This window comes from Porites lutea, chromosome 4 (assembly GCF_958299795.1).
Source record: "Porites lutea chromosome 4, jaPorLute2.1, whole genome shotgun sequence".
NCBI classification, from domain to species: Eukaryota; Metazoa; Cnidaria; class Anthozoa; order Scleractinia; family Poritidae; genus Porites; species Porites lutea.
Genome location: NC_133204.1, coordinates 30,438,183 through 30,458,174, shown reverse-complemented (window position 1 = coordinate 30,458,174; position 19,992 = coordinate 30,438,183). Strand labels below are relative to the sequence as shown.

Genomic DNA, 19,992 nt, shown 5'->3' with positions numbered 1-19,992 from the left:
ACACTCGAGGTAATGTAAAAAGGTTGGTTTACTTGTAAAGTAAACTTGTAGCGAGCTGTACAAAAATAATCCTGCCTGATTCAGTTTTCATTTTGGCCTTTCCTTTAGACAGAGAGATACCGATTTAAAGTTATACTGCTTGTAAATTGGCTGCCACCGAGGACTATCGTGTTAAGACGTCCTTATAAAATTATATTTAGGGACTGTCCAATTAATCTTATAAAATAAAGGTGATGTAAGTGGCAAATAGGTCATTTTGCATGGAAAGAATTTGTTTTCCCCGCCTAATCACTGTGGTCCAAGGTGATTGCTATCTATTGGGTGTAAGATTTTAGACGTTGTTTTATTCTTCTACTGTTTACAAATTGTTTTTTCTCTAAAACCACCTAGCACCACCCTTAAAAGTCAAATGGATCTCCCCTAAAGTTAACTGATTTGTGGATTACAATTTTGGTATAAATTACAAATTGAATAACTGGAGCGACGCTTTAAGCCCTGGATAAATCTATATATTGTCAGTCCGGAATATCCCTAAATTTGAAAACCGACCAAAATCTTGCCCATACATTGCGTTGTTTAAAAGAAGAAATAAGCCACAAAATGTGCTGAATATTTCACGAGACACTTCCAATATGGCTTCCGATACGCTTTCCACTTAAAAAAATTGTGTATGCCTCAAGAAAAGTCTTAAAAATATGCCTCGAAACGATGACTGATTCTGTCCGACTCCGTCCGCTGTTGTGAAAATTCTTGATCACTAGGGCGATGTTTTGATTTGTGTTTTGATAGACACAAGCGCGCCTTCTCATTGTTGAAAAGTTTCGCGTGACCAGTTGGCCCTGTCCTTAAATTTAGGGATATTCCGGACTTATTATTATTGTTTGTTTGTTTGTTTGTTTTGTCAGCAGATAGAACAGTGGTTGGGGTGAGGAAAGGGAGAGGGAGTTCCTATGCACTGGCTAACATGTGCCACACTAAGAGAGGATAAAGGGGACAGAGAAGGCATCCCCCATACACACCCTATTCCATAGGTAATTCCACAGATCCCAAGGGGGATAAGACAACAGCCAATCACATAGCGCGAATGTGTTCCGCGTGGATGACCCACGCTCAGAGCCACGCGTCCTTCACGAGACACGGATAGCGATATTGCTATTTGTTTTGTTGACGAAAACGACTAAAGAGAGATTCCTACTAAAGCGGTGTCAGCGAAATGGAAATTAAAAAAGAATCGCCCTTCCTCTCTTGTATACTGTAGAGCTAACAGTACAGCAGGGAAATCCTTAACACACTGAATATTCTGTCAGGATCATTTATAATTTACAGCTTGAAGAGAGCAATTTCTGGTTTGATATTTAGACTTTTATTAGTCTTTTATTATTCAACAAAAATAACACTTGGCGTCCTACTTGCTTTATTGCACAAACGACCGGTTTCAATAGACCGGCGAAATTTCTCATTTTATTAAAGCTCTGAGGTTACGACAACTTCGAGTTACACTGATTTCGCGAGTTGTCAAAGGGTCTAGCGATTCCCTTTTCCCGTGTCAGCGCCGACTCACTTTCGCTTCAATATTCAGAAATGCTCTCGATCTCTTTATGCGTTCATTGCCTTTCGCCCGACATGTTTTGCACGGCGTTTATAGTCATGCGAAACCTCCACGAAACATCCACGCAGCGCGCGAGGTAACTTTATCCCGATTCTAAAAATAACTAGAGACGTATGACCTATGGAATAGGGTGTGGCCACTGTTATAAAAAGTGCTGGATAGCACTTAGCCTTGGTTTACACCTGATTTTGAGTAATTCTCATACAATCGGAGCTCTGGAAAGTCCACCTTTTTAAAGAGAGAACTGCAGTAGCTGGTTTCCGTCACTATTATTCGAGGCTGAGGTGCGGAGTTGCGGAAAATTATATTAGCGTCTTAAAAAGAATAAGGCGCATAGTAAATCGCTTGCCGTGTCTTATTATTCTTTTGTTATTCTGTCAAGATGCAAATGAACATGGGTGTTTCGGTTTCTCCGAAGTCCTTGGAGTTCCATCCTGTTCACTAGCAGTTGCGGAGGGCAAACGACGTGAGACTTTTATCAGAGAGAGGAAGGAAATGTGAGTTTGAACGGTTCATTTTTGCATTTCATTTCACGTTAAGTCACCATAATCGATTACCATCAACAGTTTCTAGGTTATTGGTCGCCAGTCTTAGGATGAAGCTAAGCCCCAAAAGTTATGTAACATAAGGAAACTAAGCACAAATTCGGAGAGTCTTGCTATTTTAATACGTGAACAAGAGTATAAGAGCATTTCTGCACAACGGAAGAATACTATCGAATACATTTTAAGCTATTGTCTAAGCAGGAAACGGGTAGTTTACTGTCTGTTCTCTCACAGAAACACAGCGGTGGACTAGGTTGACACTACGACTAATATATTGGCTGCATCGTTTCTCAGAAACCTGTACAATTAGTAGTGAAAACATATCGAGATTTCTTACATAACCGTGGTGAATAATCATCTTATCATTTCTTGGGGGCGATATATAGATGACACCATGTCGTGAAATCTATGCGGTATAGAGGCGAAAGTGAAAGTTTGCTTTCAACAGTGATCGAGGTACTCAGCCAGGCACCGACGGCGGAGATGACAAAAATTTTAAAAAATGAGCTCAAACACACGGAACAGTGACTAGTTTGATAATAAACTTTTGAGCAGCGTTGGCAAAGACGGTTTATTACGTCATTACGGAATCGCGCCTGTAGAAACGCGACGCTAGTAAATGCAAATTTTTCTGTCAATCAAAAGTGTTCTATTATTTGTAGGTGGAAATTGGTGAAACATCGTTATTGTTTTGGAGACAATAGAAGAACAAAAGATAACGGAAAGATCAAGTTATGCGGTCTTAAAGCATGTTGCGTGACTTTAATTAGTTGCAGCATTTCTCCTAACTTTCCCGCATTAAAACGTTGGAATGAAAAGTCTGAAGCTTAGCTTTTAAAATCTTAATAGCCAAAATGAAAAAGGTGCCCCAAAAGGCAAGCATTTGGGAATTCAAAATCGATATTTTTGTCTCCAGCGAAATCCGGCGGGTGAACAGTAATTTGCATATAAGCGTAAGTGGAAGCGAAATAGATACAAATTGCCGTGGTTGTAAACACAGCGTTTCCTCGAAGTATTTTTCCTTTTGAAAGCGTAAATTCGCATGAAAGAGCTCAGCTTGCACAAAATAATATAAAATGAAACGAATCAAATCGAAAAGTGGTAAAAAAAGTCAGGATATTTCAGTTCGATGGAAAGTAAGTGATTGGTAGTGATTTGCATACTGATAAAAACAACGTCTAGCGCAGTTCAAAACCGTTCGGCTTCATGAATTGTTTTTCTGGAATTCTATACATTCTGCTGGCCTAAATCGTTAAAATATCATATGAATTCAAAATATTTATCAAGTTGAGCGTTTGCATTTCCTTATAAAACAGAGAGTAGCGCGAAAGCTTCGATCTATAGATTTTCTTAAGTTAAATTAACTTTGTATCGTGGAAACAATACCCTAACAGCTTAAGTCTTGAATCAAAGGCGCGACATGCGTCGGCTTCCTTTGAGAGTGCGCAAATAATCATGGGACCCGCGATTTTGCGGGCGACACGGATCTACAGGAAATCAAATTTAGTGTTTCAAGGACAAGCAATATCGTGCGGTCTCGCGTGAGCAATATGGTGGTGTATGTTGTTCCATGGAGGCAGCCTCGGGTGTTTTCAGCTCAAAATGGGAAGAATTTAGATGCTGAGGTAACTTTTAGGGCCGCATATGAAAAAACAAAATGTCATATACTGTTGCGATGGTCTAATTATGTGTTTTACTATAGAGAAAACGTTGTCCTTACAACCTCCACTTCTCAATCGCCTTTGAAGTGGAATATTTAGGACTCGACTAAACCTCGAACCAAGCCCATCAGATAGTCGTCTTAAGTTTTTAATTCAAAATTTCCCAACGAGCATGTCCTTCGCAGTGGGACAATTTCTGCTGCCTAAAATCTTGATCACTACTATGATACAAGACAAGTAACTTTCGTAGCTGAGTTTACATCAGCTGTCACAATTCTTGAAAATAGAAATAGAGCGGTTCTCAGTTGTTAGACGGAAGTAGCCACGTAGATTCTACATTTTACTTCCATTTTTTATTTAATATTGCGGTCTTTACCGTATAAAATTAGATTCCTTCATTCTTGATTCTGGGTTTCCATAAAAAATCAGGAAGCAACTGTTCGTTATGCATTATATTTCAGTTACTATTGTTAGCCATTGATTTCAAATTGATTAAGATCATCAGACTGAAACTGTTCTTGATACTTGCACACCAAGAAACTCATGAAATCCATGTTCCTTTATCTAAAAGTCAGTTTTATATTTTAAGATATTTTTGTTTATCATTCATATCTGAATTTGATTTAATAATGCTTTCTCAATTTTCAGCTGTTTTTATTTATTTATTTATTTATTCATTCAATTTAATTACACAGATAATCAAAATAATGCATATAAAAATCAAATAAAGAAAAACATAATAATTATATAAAAGAGATATCTGCCTAATAAGGACAGTTAATAACAATCACAGAACGTCAGGATTCCTTATAAGAGTAAACTGTCTAAAGTAAACAATAAAATAAAAAGAAGCTATTTAGAAGAAAATTCAAATCCTAAATATAAATTCACAGAAAAACGTATATGCTAAAAATAGTAAAACATTATAAAAATCTTTCGTTATTGGAATTAAACTTATCAATATAAAATTCATTAACTTTCTAACTAAACAAAGATAACTGATCATTCTTACTGCTACAGGCGGGCCATTCCATAAATCTACAATACGATTATATAAAAACTATTTACATAATGCTCAAGTTGACTTGACGTGATTAAAAATTCTAATACTATACGTAAAGGACTTGAAACTAACATACAACTGGGCGTCAAAGTCAATATGACCTTTAAGACATTTTAAGAAGGAAATATCTAAAACTTCCCTTTTAAACTCGAGAGGCAAAAGACCGTAATTTAACTAGACGTTTAGGCCAGATAAGTCAAATAGGCTGATTTAGCAACAGAACGGGAACGTCAGATGACGAAGGAAAGCGCGTGCAAATCGAACAATTGGCTTGAACAATGGCAGGGCGGCAATTTGGGCACTGGAAGTTCTGACGTTCCCGTTCTGTTGCTAAATCAGTGTAATCATTTGATTGCACGTCTTTGAACGCGCTCTATGGTCATGATTTTTCATTTTGTTATTAAGGCGACCAGACTTGTGAAGCGTACTCTAATTTTGGACGCACCAACGATTTAAAAAGAGACAATTGACAAAGTTTTTTTTACCACATTCACTGGTGCACGTTCTATATAAACAACACCAAGCACTTTATTTGCTCTAACTGGACGATTAAATCAATATGATCATTCACTGATTATTCTGATCTAAGGCAATTACAGAGTCACCTATCAAGCTTAAATAGCTGGAGTTCTGATCACTTCATGAACTTTAACATCAAAAAGTGTAAGCACTTTGTTATTACAAAGAAGAAGAATATACTGCAGACATCATACAATCTCACAGGATCACGAATTACAGATGTAACAACTGAGAAAGATCTTGTGTCCACATTTCCTATACGCTATCAATGATAAAACTATAACATTTCATATCATCCACACATGTCCAATATACACAAACGGATACGATTCGTCGAACCGATGGTCCATTGGTACCAATTGTACGATTGGTACCAATACATACATACATACATATCCATTATTTAAACAAGATATGGTTTAAAGCTCAAAGCTTGTGGGGTCGTGTAAAAATGATTCCAAATGGATAAAACTGTATAAAAATAGGAATAACATCACTTACAAAATACAACTACAATTAAAACTCTAAAAAAAAATATACAGTAAGATTCTAACCAAAGAGTAAAGAAAATGATGTCATTCCAATGGTTCTACTGGTGAATATGCATCTCATTAAGGGCTCTTAAATAATTTTCCAATGTGACCTGGCTGGGTTGGTACGATTGGTACCAATAAAAAATGATGTCATTCCAGTGGTTCTACTGGTGAATATGTATCTCATTAAGGGGACTTAGATTATTTTCCCATGTGACCTGGCTGGGTACAGGGTAATTCCGATGGTCCATTGGTACCAATAGGAAATGATGTCATTCCAATGGTTCTATTGGTGAATAAAGCGAGGTCGAAATACAAACATGCCATGTGTATTCTTCGTTCTTTAAGCCATCTATGCAAAACAAGTTCGCTTTTACACCAAATAAAAACGCACTAATAGTTATTATGAATGTTCCTCGATCTATAAGCCATCTATGCAAAAAAATTTCGCTCTCACACAAAGTAGAAACGCGCTAATAGTCATTATGAATTTTCCTCGTTCTTTAAGCTAACCACACAAAACATTTTCGCTCTCACACAAAGTAGAAACGCGCTAATAGTTATTATGAATATTCCTCGTTCTATAAGCTAACCACACAAAACATTTTCGCTCTCACACAAAGTAGAAACGCGCTAATAGTTATTATGAATATTCCTCGTTCTATAAGCTAACCACGCAAAACAATTTCGCTCTCACACAAAGTAGAAATTCGCTAATAGTTACAAAGCGTGGTCGAACTAGCGCTAATAGTAATTGCTAATAGTTATAGTATAGCGAGGTCGAAATGCAAACATGCCATGTGTATTCTGCGTTCTATAAGCCATCTATGCAAGCGTTAGTTTCGAAAACGAAGACCGAAGCACGAAGCACCCAAATCTCGAAAACGAAGCACCCAAAACTCAAAACCTGTCTGCATTTTAAAAACACGAGACAATCCCTTGACAAGTCACCAATGCTAATACAGCAGGAATCAAGCACGATAATGAATAGAATGCAGTTCAAAACTATTTCGCCTTTGAACTTGTGCCAGTTGTTGCTGATCCTTACAACTCAACGCTTCGTGAGGGCTTCATTCCTCCTCTCCTCAAGAGCGCGATAGTCCACCCCCTCCCCAAGGTGACCCCTCCCAAGTGCATCGACAACGATGTGAGGCCAATCTCTCTCATATGCCAGCTCGCTAAAGTGCTGGAGGGCTTCACATTAGCTAGAGTATATCCATCTATTGTAGGTAACCTCGATAGAAACCAATTCGCGGTAGCTGGTAAATCGTCTATCTTTTACACCTGGCTTTAAAAGCCCTGGACAGGGGCGGTTGCTATCTAAGGTTATTTTTTGCTGATTTAAAAACGTTTTTGATCTTATTGATCACCTTATATTAATGGAAATGCTTTCTACACAGTACAGTCTCCACTGGAGATTGCTTATGAGGGTTGCATCCTTTTGGCAAGGGAGGGCTCAGGTCACACGCGTTGGCGCCTCAGTTTCTGCTCCTTTATATCTAAATGGAGGCATTCCTCAGGGCACAACATTGGGTCCTGTGTTGTTTGCTGTTGTGGTAAATGACCTTGCGTGTTCAAAGTTGGGGCGCCCACATTAAATTCGTGGATGATCTGACGGTTCTGGAGGTTGTACCTCGCAATTCGCCATCCTTATTGAATGTAGTAGTTGATGATATCCACGCTTTCGCTGTTAACAACAATATGCGCCTAAACCCCGTAAATTTAAGTCCATGACTGTTCACTTTCTTCACTACAATAGTTGCGTTCCGCGCCCAGTCGCGGTTGGTGGGTCTGATATTGAACCATGAGGTCTCTACATTTAAGCTCCTCGGTGTCCATCTTTCTGAGGACCTCACTTGGGCAGTGCACTGCGACTACATAGTGAAGAAGGCCAACAGACGGCTTTATGCAATGAGACAACTCCAAGAAGTGAAAAGTTACGTCGGCTGATATTGTTCATATCTACTGCCGGCAAATTCGCTCTATACTAGAGTACGCCTCCGCTGTCTTTGCTGGTTTGCCTAAGTATCTTGCTTGCTATCTCGAGAAGGTGCAAAAAAGGGCCCTTTCCATCATTTGGCCTGGTATTTCGTATGAAACAGCACTTGACAAAGCTGCATTATCCACTCTTTCTGACCGTCGGACAGTCTCATGTATTAAATTTATAGGTAAGGTTCGGCCAGGTAACCCGTTATACCCACTAATATATACACAGTAGGGTGGTACCTATATATCTACCAGTGTGTGTCTAAGATCAGGGAGTTCTAGCAGGCTCATGGCCACAAGGACTGAACGTTTCTCAAATGTTGTTAGTGTTAAATATTAATCTTGTCAATCAATGTAGCGCATTTGTATATTTATCACAGCTTGTAAGGTATCCTACTATTCAGTCTTCCGACTGCAAAGGGACTATAAACCAGTGATTTGATTTGATTTGATTTGATTTGATTTATTTAAGTAGAACTGAGACGTGTTGCAATGCATTTCAATGACCAAGCGATTCAAATTGCAATAGCGTGCAACTTTCGAAAATGATCGAAGGAAGCGCTTGGTCCCATAGACTACCAGGCAATTACCCGAGAACAAATTCTGCCTGGATCTGATCTGGGTATCACGCAGTGTCATAGTTACCAATATGTCGTTATAAACATGTATCTGTACCGAAACAAACTCATTTTAAGATAAGGTAGAAGAAGACGGAAGATAGATAAAGGATGTGAGAAGTATCGCAAGACTAATACTACAAAACTTCCTATCTAGAATTTTCAGTAAAACAGTTCGCAGGCCTAAAATATAACGTTCGGATGGATTTGTGGACCTTTGGAGGTGAGGACTCATCCGTTGCATGCATCCACCTTGTTCGGCTTGCGTCATGCAAGAATGTCCTTTTCTATTTTCCAATCGTACCATTGGTACCAATGAGCCATCAGAATTGCCCCGTACCCAGCGAGATCACATAAAAAATGATCTAAGTCCATTTAATGAGATGCATACCCTTACCTAATCCAACACTGTTTTGAATGTATTTTTAAGCTATTTTTGAAAACTGTTTTTAACCTGTTTTGTGAAAGAGGTTTTAAATAGGGTGAAAAGTGTATTTTTAATGCATTTTTCAACTGCTTTTAAAGGTGTTTTAACCTTTTTAAAACGCTATTAAAAAATAATTTTTAAAGTATTTTAAAATTCGTTTAAAACATATAAAAAATTCCAGGGCTTCTGCAAGGCTCAAAACAGGTCTAAAACAGTTTTTAAATACCTTATAAATCGGAATAAAAACAGGATAAAAACAGTTTCAGAAACATATTTCAATTTGCTATACTATTTTCAAGCTATTTTTTTTAATGCCAATTTTAAACGTATTTTGAAAAAAAAAACAGGTTTAAAATAGGTACAAAAATTTTTCGACTGATTTTAAACTAAAAAAGGTGTTTTAACCTGTTTAAAACGCTATTAAAGTGTTATGCTTCAAAATATATTTTAATAGCTGTTTAATCGGTTTCGAAATTTAGAAAAAATACTCGTATTTGCAAATACAATAAAAATACTTTGAAAATAGAATTAAAATACCACAGAAGAAGAAAAGCAATAGCACGCATATATTGTGAAAATACATCAAAAATAGGATGCAAAAATGCAAAAACAGTATAAAATAATAAGAAAATAGCCTTAGAGTTGTCTGAAAACAGTACAAAAATTGGTCAAAAGAGCATAAAAACAGTACAAAAACAGGATGGAAATACCATTTAAATTCATGAAATAAAAGGAATACAAAACCGTTGAAAATTACTCTGAAAAAGTAAGATTTACCTCTGCGGAATTTCTCCACACAGTCCTAGGCTAGGAAATTTCACGAGAATTATCTCTTAGCCGATTACTTTACGTTGATTTTCCTAAGAATTCTCGGCAAATTCTTATGGAATTTTTCAGAAATGCTGAAATCAATAGTTAGCCTGTGTGCAGACCCCGTCCCCTCAATAAAAATCGGAGGGGAGGGGGGGGGGGGGGGGGTCTGTACACAGGCTATCAATCTTCGACTTCAAAAGGGTATTGCGTTACTGACGTTTCCGGTAAATAATAATCTACATACATATAGCTTACATTGTTTATTATATTCACGGCTTTACTCAAATATTATCAGAAGCTTGCAGGCTACGCCTGAACAGTAATTATTGGCTGATAAAGAACAACATAAGAATAACACCATCAAATTTACGCGAGAATGAAAGAGGTCGGTGAGGTGACATCAAGTGATTGAGATCAATCGTACAAAAACAGCGAGGCTGGGTCGAGCTGGGCATTGAACCCCGTAAAAACTAAAATTGCCGTACCGGCGGGAGTGTATAAATGTTTACTATCCTTCATTTTTTTCTCATATGGCGTATACTTAAGCGTCTTAGTAACATGTTATGCATATTCTAAAATACTCACATGAGAGAAGACTCTTGGATTAATACACAAGACCGCGTGCTTCGAAGAGAACCTGAACCAGAACCTTTCAAAGTACATAGCAGTCGCTGAGGAGTCATACCCATTTTTTATTCGTGATAAAAGCAACGTCTACGTGCACAGACAATCCGCAGAGTTGAAATGTACTTTTGTAAGATCGCAACAAACAGTAAAATCAAGCGCACCCGCAATCACAGCAACCGCTAGCCTGTTCCAGTCTCCGAGATGGTGGTGGAAAGTCGTTCAGTAATAAGAAATGCGAAAAACGCTCGGGGGCTGGGGAGAGACATTTTTATTCCCATTTTTCCCGCCCGCCACCGCCCCCTTTCCTAAGTCGTGCGCGTCTTATTTTCGCTTTACTCGTTTTAATACGTTCCCACTATACTATCTGAGAGCCTGGCACAGGCTAAGCAACCGCCGGTTCAATAATTTGAAATGGGCAAAGGACAAATGACGGTTTGTTTATCACGTGCATTTGTCACATCACCGCGGCGCGAAGTCGTGATTTCAGTTGCGCGTGACATCTCAGAAATAATATGCCATGCATGTGCGGAATAATCTTTGAGAGAAAGATAACCATATATCGGAGTTTTTTCAGATCTGACTTTTGTTTCTTGATGCAATATATACGAGGTGAGATCTTAGCTTAGATAATTTATTTATTATGCAATTTCAAGGGCTTATTTTAGATAAACCTCTGTTGACCGCGTGCATCCGGTTCTCGGCCCGCGGCTTCGGCTGTTTGTGAAACATTTCTATACGAAATTACAATGCGATTTTAAGAAGTTTCTTTCAAAAAAACTCATGGAATATCCCGTAACTGCATTAACTGAATCACGGCTAAAATCTACGCGGAGATTTTCGCAGAGAGCTTGCAGGTAATAAACATTGAGGAACGGATTGATCTTTTAATAGCACACTGTCACAGTTACGTGTCGTCAGTCAAAGCTAAAATCTATTCCTAATTTTCTTCTCTTTTTTATTTAATTTAGATTTAATTTTTCGCTCAACTTCGAACTTTGTTGAGAGAAGAATCCGGTCCACAATATGTGACAGCTTGTTTTGAGTCATTTATGAGTTCGTGACACTATGAAGGCTTAAAAATTAACTTTGTGCAATTGTTACTTTTATAGTCTGGGATACTTAAAGTATCCCAAAATACATTACAATATTGCACCTCAGTAATAATAAGTAATAAGTACCCTACTTTAAAGTAGTTAAAATAAGGTCGGCATTTGATGTCTTTAAGCAAACTTTAAATCGTTCAGTATAATCTGGTTTTATAGTCAGAGTGTTGTGTGCCCAAAATACCATTCAAATAGACCTCAAAACAGTGTTTAAGTACCCTATCTAAAAGTATTTAAAATGCGGTCAGTACTTAAGGTTTTAAAACATATTTCAAATAGTCTTTTTGAACTATGTTTGTAACTTTGTGAGTGGATGCGTCTCAAAATACATTTTAGATACAACTCAAAACAGTGTTAAAGTACCCTATTTTAAAGTATTTATATACAGTCAGCATAAAAGCCCTTAAAACATATTTCAAATAGTCTAATTGAATTCTGTTTGTAACAGTGTTAGTGGTTCTATGCCCAAAATACATTTTAAATACCCTATTTTTATCATATTTATTAAACTAAATACATTGTAAATTGATGAGAGAGGTTTTCCTTTTGATGAAATACAATTTAACTACACTCAAGATATAATTCAAACAGGGGCGGAAATTTAAATTTTTTTTGTCAAATAGGATTAAAATACAGGAAAATAGTGTTCAAATACTGAATATACATTTTAAATACTTTAAAATCAGTTTCAAAATACATATGGTTTGGTAAGGGATTCACCAATAGACCAATCGTACCATTGGTACCAATGGAACATTGCAATTGCCCTATACCCAGCTAGATCACATGGAAAATAATCTAAGTCCTCTCAATGAGATGCATATTCACCAACAGAACCATTGGAATGACATGCTTTTCTATTGGTAATATATAGATTTAGCCAGGGCTAAAAGCGAAGCTCCCATTAATAAATTTATAATTTAAATCATCAATAAACTTGTAATCCACAAATCAGTTAACTTAAGGGCACATTCATGTGACTTTTGAGGAAAAGGCTAAGTTATTTTAGAGTGAAACATCTTACATCGAGTTGAAAGCCTTGTATATACACCCAAAAAACAGCAAACATCTTCGATCACATTCAAGAGCCATAATGGCTCTTGATCGCAGTAGATTAGGCCTCGAAAACAAATTCTTGGAAAACAAATCATGCCGAATTTTTCTGCGTTCGACAGGTTTACTTTACAAATTCTTGCCAACAAATCTGGGGTGTGTAAACCAATCTTTTATACTTTTTATACATCACATATGAGAAGAAACAGTAATATTTATCATATAGACCTCGGACAGAATGCGGTATTTCACAATTTTCAAGACAAATTGCACTCAGTCAGTATTCAGGACGATCAATCGTGGGCTTTTAGCGAAACCGTTCAAAAAATTTCCAAAATCACCCATACGTCCAGCCGGTTCTCGTTTCTAGTGCGAGCTGTCAGTGTGGTCGAGTGTTTGAATGAACTTTAATAGAGGTACGTTTCCACATAATAACAAATTTATTATTATTATTATTTTTTTGTTATTTAATGGTTTCAGTTATAACGATGTGTAATCTTATAAAGCGTTTGATACGCGTGACATTTTTGAGTACTCCTGCAAGCGATGTTCATGAACGATGAAAACAAAGGGCACGTACAAGCGATTAAAATTGCAAGAGAGACTACTAACAATCAATAAAAGAAATACAATTCGGTGAAACATTTACAGAGACAACAATTTTCATTCACGAAGACAGGTATTAAAGTGTCTCTAAAAGTCCTGAGTCTTTAAGCGTAAAGCTTAAGCTTACGTCAATTATGTTTTACTTTAAGCCGGCCTCCCAGTGTTTTTATCAAAGATGAACTCCTCGAAGCAAGAAAATCGCTCAAAGTTTTCTTTCTACAGCCAAATTTGTAACTAAATATTCTTCGGAACGTTTTCTTTCTATTTGCGGCGAGAAAATATAACTGAAGGCCTTTTAAAGTTCGATAAGCTTATATCAAACCTGATACTAGATCAGATCATTGACTCAAATCTTACAAACGTGCATAAACTTGCCGCATAAACTGTGCTCGACTTCGTGAAATTAGATATAACAAAAACAAACATCAAATGCAATAATTACTTAGACTTACCAATCGAGATTCAGTTCCTGAAAGCTATCAAGGAAGGCCACAGTTGCTTGAGACTTTTAAACCCTCTTACGCTTTAAGCAAGGTGAAAAAAGAAAACGATGCCATTCGAAATCAGATTACCGAATTTTGACAAGCGCCGCATTTCTCGACCAAAAACAATGAACAAACCAGCCATGAATAACAGAAGACTCTTGATAGCAGCTGTATTTCATTTTGTACATCCAGTGGAAAAAGGCAGTTAAAAAAAAAAACACAAGTTGACACAAACTTTGTCAGCTTCAGCTGTCAAAGTAAACAACTTTCAAGATGATGCATAAATTTTCCCCATGAACTCACCTGTCAAATTTTGACCAATCAGAGCATAAAAATTATACGTAGAGCGTGACCAACGCGTGACCATGGTAAGAAAAGGTCTTCCCCGCCTTTATTTTAAAAAAAACTGGCTGAATTTTCTCGTCCGAGGTCAGTTTGAAATCAAAATCTTAGTAGTGCAGGCCCATAATGACATAAACACAACATATTTCATATGAATCATTGAAAAAATAAACTTGAGCCTGCGATCATTTGAAACTGGTAATATGTCAGCGGATAACTTCAAAAAAATACTCGACTTCGATTGGTCGATCCTGTTTTGACAGCTGTCAATTTATCACAACATTGATGTGCGATAAGATTTCTCCTGGGCTCCCAAACTAGCTAGCAGAAAACGTGAGAGTAAACATTGGTTTCCTTGTGGTGCGGACGGACGGTCGTTCGTTCGTTCGGTGTACGGTCACGTGATTACCAAATTTTCTGGGATGGGTAGATTTCCTTAGCTATGGGGCTCCGCCCACGCGCGGCGCTTCGCTCCCAATCGAACCATTGGTACCAATGGACCATTGGAATTGCCCTGTACCCAGCGAGATCGCATAAAAAATAATCTAAGTCCCCTTAAGACCTGAATTTATTTTTTGCACATTTTAAGATCTAAGGCTGGTATTGTTAAATGCATTGCACCTTCCTTGAAATTTAAGGTATAAACATAAACTTTGGATATCTGGTAGACAAGACTTTGGGCTATTTGCCAAGCCACTTTTTATTGATAAGTAACTAATAAATAATAATTAACAGGTTGTTAAATATTAAGTTCATGTCACACAACAAGTTCACCTTAATTGTTTTCAGTGCACTGACCTTCCAATTCGGTCATGAAAATTATTGCAGCAGTCTAAATCTAAAGCAAATTTACTGAGGGTTATTTTCATACCACATTTGCCTACCTTTGATACTATCAAGGTTATATTCTGTCCACAAAATACAGCATGGTTGGGTGTTACACCTTCGTAAGCCCAACCTTATTAATTGAAAGTGAGAACTTCTCGATCGCTTTCTTCCAGGAGCTAAACATAAACATCCAAACAAATGTTTTGTGGCCTTCCAGGATGAAAAAAATCTTAATCACTGTTGAAATCATTAATGTGTATGTCCCGAAGACTGAGTTTTTCCTCTTCTTCTTCTCCCTGGTTTGAAAAATTTCATTACTCCTATACCTGCCAACTTTTTCTGAGATATAAGCGTGAGATTTTTATCCTGGGATTGCTGGGATTTTTGAAGACGACACGATCATTTCCTAAGATTCCCGAAGAAGTCCGAAGGCTCCCGAAGACGTCCGAAGTCTGCCGAAGACGTCCGAAGTCCACCGAAGGCGAAGTTATCGAGTCCCAGTCTTAGGACGCGTATAAACGCGAGCTCGCTCCCAGTGCTTTTCACTTCAAAAATCAGAGATCGCGAGGAAGGTATTGTCATTTATTCATTTTACACATGGCTTTCGTTCCTTACATGGGTCTGAGTTAACATATTTTTGGAAATTGTGTCAGCAAGACGGCAACAACTCACATTTTTCAATCAGGCGTGAGAAATTGGCCCGCAAGCGTGAGCCGGCGTGAGATCGAAGTTTTCAACCCGCAGGCGTGAGAGTTGGCAGGTATATACTCCATCCTTGCTATCTTCTTCGGTCTTCATACCAAAGCCTTCAATATCCGAAACATGCCACGATCGGGTATCTCGAAGTTTCCATCCAAAATAATCAAAAAAATCTTTCAAATTATAACGTATAACATGTCAGACATGTTGCAGAACTAAAATTAAGCTTACTCTTGCTGTAACAAATCGAAAATGTCGCAGAAACTGGTTCAAAACAACTCAAAATGGCGAACAAAATAATCCACTAGGCGTTGCAAAGAAGGGGGGTCTGGAAACTAAGTTTGCGGAAACTGCTGGTCAAATGACTGTGGGCCATATCAGATCGTTTGTACGATTCGGTCTTAAAGGGTTTAATTAATGAGATGCATATTCACCAAGAGAACCATTGGAATGATGTGCTTTTCTATTGGTCCCAATCGTACCATTGGTACCAAAGGACCATCGGAATTGCCCTATGCCCAGAAAAATCACATGGAAAATAATGTAAGTCCCTTAATTAGATGCATATTCACCAGTAGAACCATTGGAATGACATCATTTTCTATTGGTACCAATCGTACCATTGGTTACCATTGGTACCAATGGACCATTGGAATTGCCCTGTACCCAGCCAGACCACATTAGAAAATAATCTAAGTTCCCTCAATGAGATGCATATTCACCAGTAGAACCATTGGAATGACATAATTTTCTATTGGTACCAATCGTACCATTGGTACCAATGGAGACCTTTCTTATCACCGTTAACACCAATGTCTATTTGTGAGTATTGGAGTCAGTAACATTTGGGGTAATATTATATGAAAGTAAATCATCGCAGTTATAGACGCAACTTTTGTAGTTTTGAAAAGAAAGCCTGAAAGAAAAAAAAAATTCAGGCTTGTACGGGTTTCGAACCTTTGACCTCTGCGATACCGGTGCAGCGCTCTTACCAACCGAGCTAACAAGCCAACTCGGAGCAGGTCGTTGAATTAGTTCGCTATAAACCGTTGAAAGGATGATGATGAAAGTTATGAATATATGGAAGTCATATATGTGAACTGCAGGGTGAAGAATTATATGAAAGTAGATCAGTAGCAGTAACTGCGATGATCTACTTTCATATAATCCTTCACCCTGCAGTCTACATATATGACTTTCTGTTCTTGATAATAAAAATAATAAAAGCGGTTTTCAGTTGTTAGAACTACCTAAATAGATTCTTCTTTCCTGATTTTTTGAAAATTCAGGTCATTTGATTCTCTATCCCCGGTTTCAGTAGAGACTCTGGAAATCATCTTTCTTTATGTAACTGTCGGTTTTTTAGTAATAAGTAGTTATGAAAGCCTATGCTTTCTGGTTTTTTTCTTTAGCCTGGGTTCTCAAGAAACTCCTGATAATATATTGATTTAGCCAGGGCTAAAAGCGAGGCTCCCATTAATAAACAAATAATTTAAATCAAACAATATACTTGTATTCCATACTTAAGTTAACTTTAGAGCAGATTTATATGACTTTTGAGGGAAAGACTGCGTGATTTTAGAGAAAAATAATTTGCAAACAGCCCAAGAGTGAACCAAAACTTACAACGAGTTGATAGCCTCATAAGTACACCCAAAAACTGGTAATCATCTTCGATCACATTTAAGAGCCATAGTGGCTCTTGATCACCGTAGATTAATTAGGCCTGGAAAAAAAATCAGGCCAAATTTTTTGCAAGTTTACTTTGCAAAATCTTGCCAACAAATCTGGGTGCGTGTAAACCAACCTTTTATACCATTTATACATCACATCTGAGGTGAAACAGTACTATGAGGCACTGTTTTTATCATACAGACCTCGGACAGAAAGTAGTATTTCACAATTTTGCAATACAAATTACACTCATTCAATATTCAGGATAGAAGTACGCGTGAGCTTTTCGCTAAATCGTTCAGCTGACCGTTTCTAAATTTTCAAAACCACCTATGCGGCCATCCGGTTCTCACTTTTGTATTGCAAGCTGTGGCGAGTGTTTGAATGAACATTAACAGAGTTACGCTCCAACATAACAAAGAATTTATTATGTTGATTTTTTATTTAATGGTTTAACGCGCGGCATTTTGAGTACTCTTGCAAGCGATGTTAACTGAACCACTGAAAAAAATTGGCACAGCAATTAAAATTTCAAGAAAGACTACTAACAATCAATAAAAAAATATAATTCGGTGAAACATATACAGAGACAACAATTTTCATTCAGGAAGACAAGTACTAAAGTGGCTTCCCGGTGCCGGTTTGCTTTTTTCAAAGACGAACTCGAGGCAAGAAAATCGCTCAAAGCTTTCTTTTACAGCTAGAATTATAACTAAATATTCTTTGGAACGTTTTCTTTTTATTTGCGGTGAGAAAATGTCTAAGAGCTTTTTAAAGTTCTGTAAGCTCATACCAAACCTGATACTCGGTCAGATCATTGTCTCAAATCTTAGAAATGTGCATAAACTAAATACTCGCATAAACTACGCTCGACTTCATTAAATTAGATACAAAAACCAAACATCAAATACAAGAATTACTCTGGCTTACCATTCGAGATGCAGCTCCTGAAAGGTATCAAGTAAGACTACTGTCGCTTCAGACTTTGCAACCCTCTTACGCATCAAGTAAGGTGAAAACGAAAACGATGCCATCGGAAATCGGATATCCGACTTTTAACAAGCGACGTATTTCTCAACCAAAAACCCAATAAACAAACTAGCCGTGAATAACAGCAGACTCCTGATAGCAGCTGAATTTCATTTTGTACATCCAGTGGAAAAAGACAGGAAAAAGCATCACAAGTTGACACAAAACTATGCCAGCTTCAGCTGTCAAAGTAAACAAAGTAAACAAAGTAAACAGGTCAATACTTGACCTCGATGAGTCCACACCTGAGCCCGCAAAACGGTCAAGTAATACTGGTCAGCGGGTACCCTGTTTTGACAGCTGTCAATTGATCAAAACATTGATGTCCAATGTGTGCATTATCAGTTTTCGCGTGCTCCCAAACAAGCTAAAAAGTATGAGATTGAACATTATTCGCGATCTAGTAAAACAATTAAAAGCAGTTGTCTGAAAGATTGGAACTATATTGAAAAGTCGCTACCACACTATCTCACCGAATTGGCTAAAAATTGGCATGTAGACTTGATTTGGGGTCAATAGAGACCTTATGCACCTATCAATGTAAACCCCGTGGGGGGGGGGGGGGGGAGAGTGCGGGCAAGGGGTGGGGATTTGACAAATTTTAAAATTTTTCGATCAAATTCCCCAGGGTGGGAAACGAAAGGTCAATCAAAAGTGTCAAAAAAGCCCCCACCCCAGGGGAAAAATCTAAACCAACAATGCTATAATACTATATAAAACGAATAAAAGAACATTTCAAACACGTTGTTACTTCTTTTATATACGGTTAACGGAAGCTCCATTAAATTACTCGCTGTAATTAAGTATTCTCTCTCCACTAGCGTCTCTTATCTTGAACAACAAAATCACTCCAGGAATATTGACCGTGCTATATAATATTAATAAAATGTAAAATGCTTTATAATAGCTGCTCAACATGTCGGAACAGGTCGGATCAGTGACCCATAAAAAATCCTCTGACTTTCATGGTGGAGTTTTACAATCAGATGGGAACTTGAAGATAAAAACTTTCTCAAAATAGACATTATCTGTTTAGATGACAGTTTAAAGTATCGGATTATGGTGATTAAAACAAATGAAAACTTCATACCTTTCTCCAACAGCGTGACTTTCAGGAAGCCTCGAGGGACGGACTTGGTAACTGCTTCTGAATTGATACCAGGCTTCTATCGGTCAAAGTCAAATGTCCCGACCCCGGGGTCGCTTCGCACGATCAAAAGCCCGACAGCGGGGATAGTCCCGGGCATCAAATCCCCTCTCCTTGCCCGCACTCCCCCCCAGCGGGATTTACATTGATAGGTGCATTACGCAACAGGACGGCCCGAAGAGGACGGCGACTTGTGTTGGCGTGAGGACTAGGTCGAGCACGCGAGCTATGACGTTGCCGTCCTGTACGTAAACAAACCTTACGCAACACAATGCAACGACAGAGGAAAACCTAACCTCGCTACAACTTGTAAGTGCTTAATGTGCAGCAAAATCGGAACTTTCAGAGACTAAAAAAGCGGTTTTTTAACAGCAAATGATGTGACCCTCAGTGCAGACAGCGAAGAACTTCTTTGACTAACGAATGTTAATACAGACATAAGGGAAAAACCGTAAACCCGCGGAGCGGATTTTGTGTATTTCAGTACGAAAATGGCCACCTTTAGAGATGCAAGAGATGCACTTATGTTAGCAAACGACATGACCCTCATAGACGATGAAGAACTGCTTCTCCTGTACGACTTGAATTCATCAAAGAACCTCGACTTACCGTACTGGAGGTATGAC

General features: G+C 37.9%; 1 pseudogene; it reads left to right on the top strand.

Moving 5' to 3' along the window:
- The first annotated feature begins 19,751 nt into the window (after window positions 1–19,751).
- Window positions 19,752–19,992, top strand: part of LOC140935304 (uncharacterized) — a 1,297-nt pseudogene continuing 1,056 nt past the window's right edge.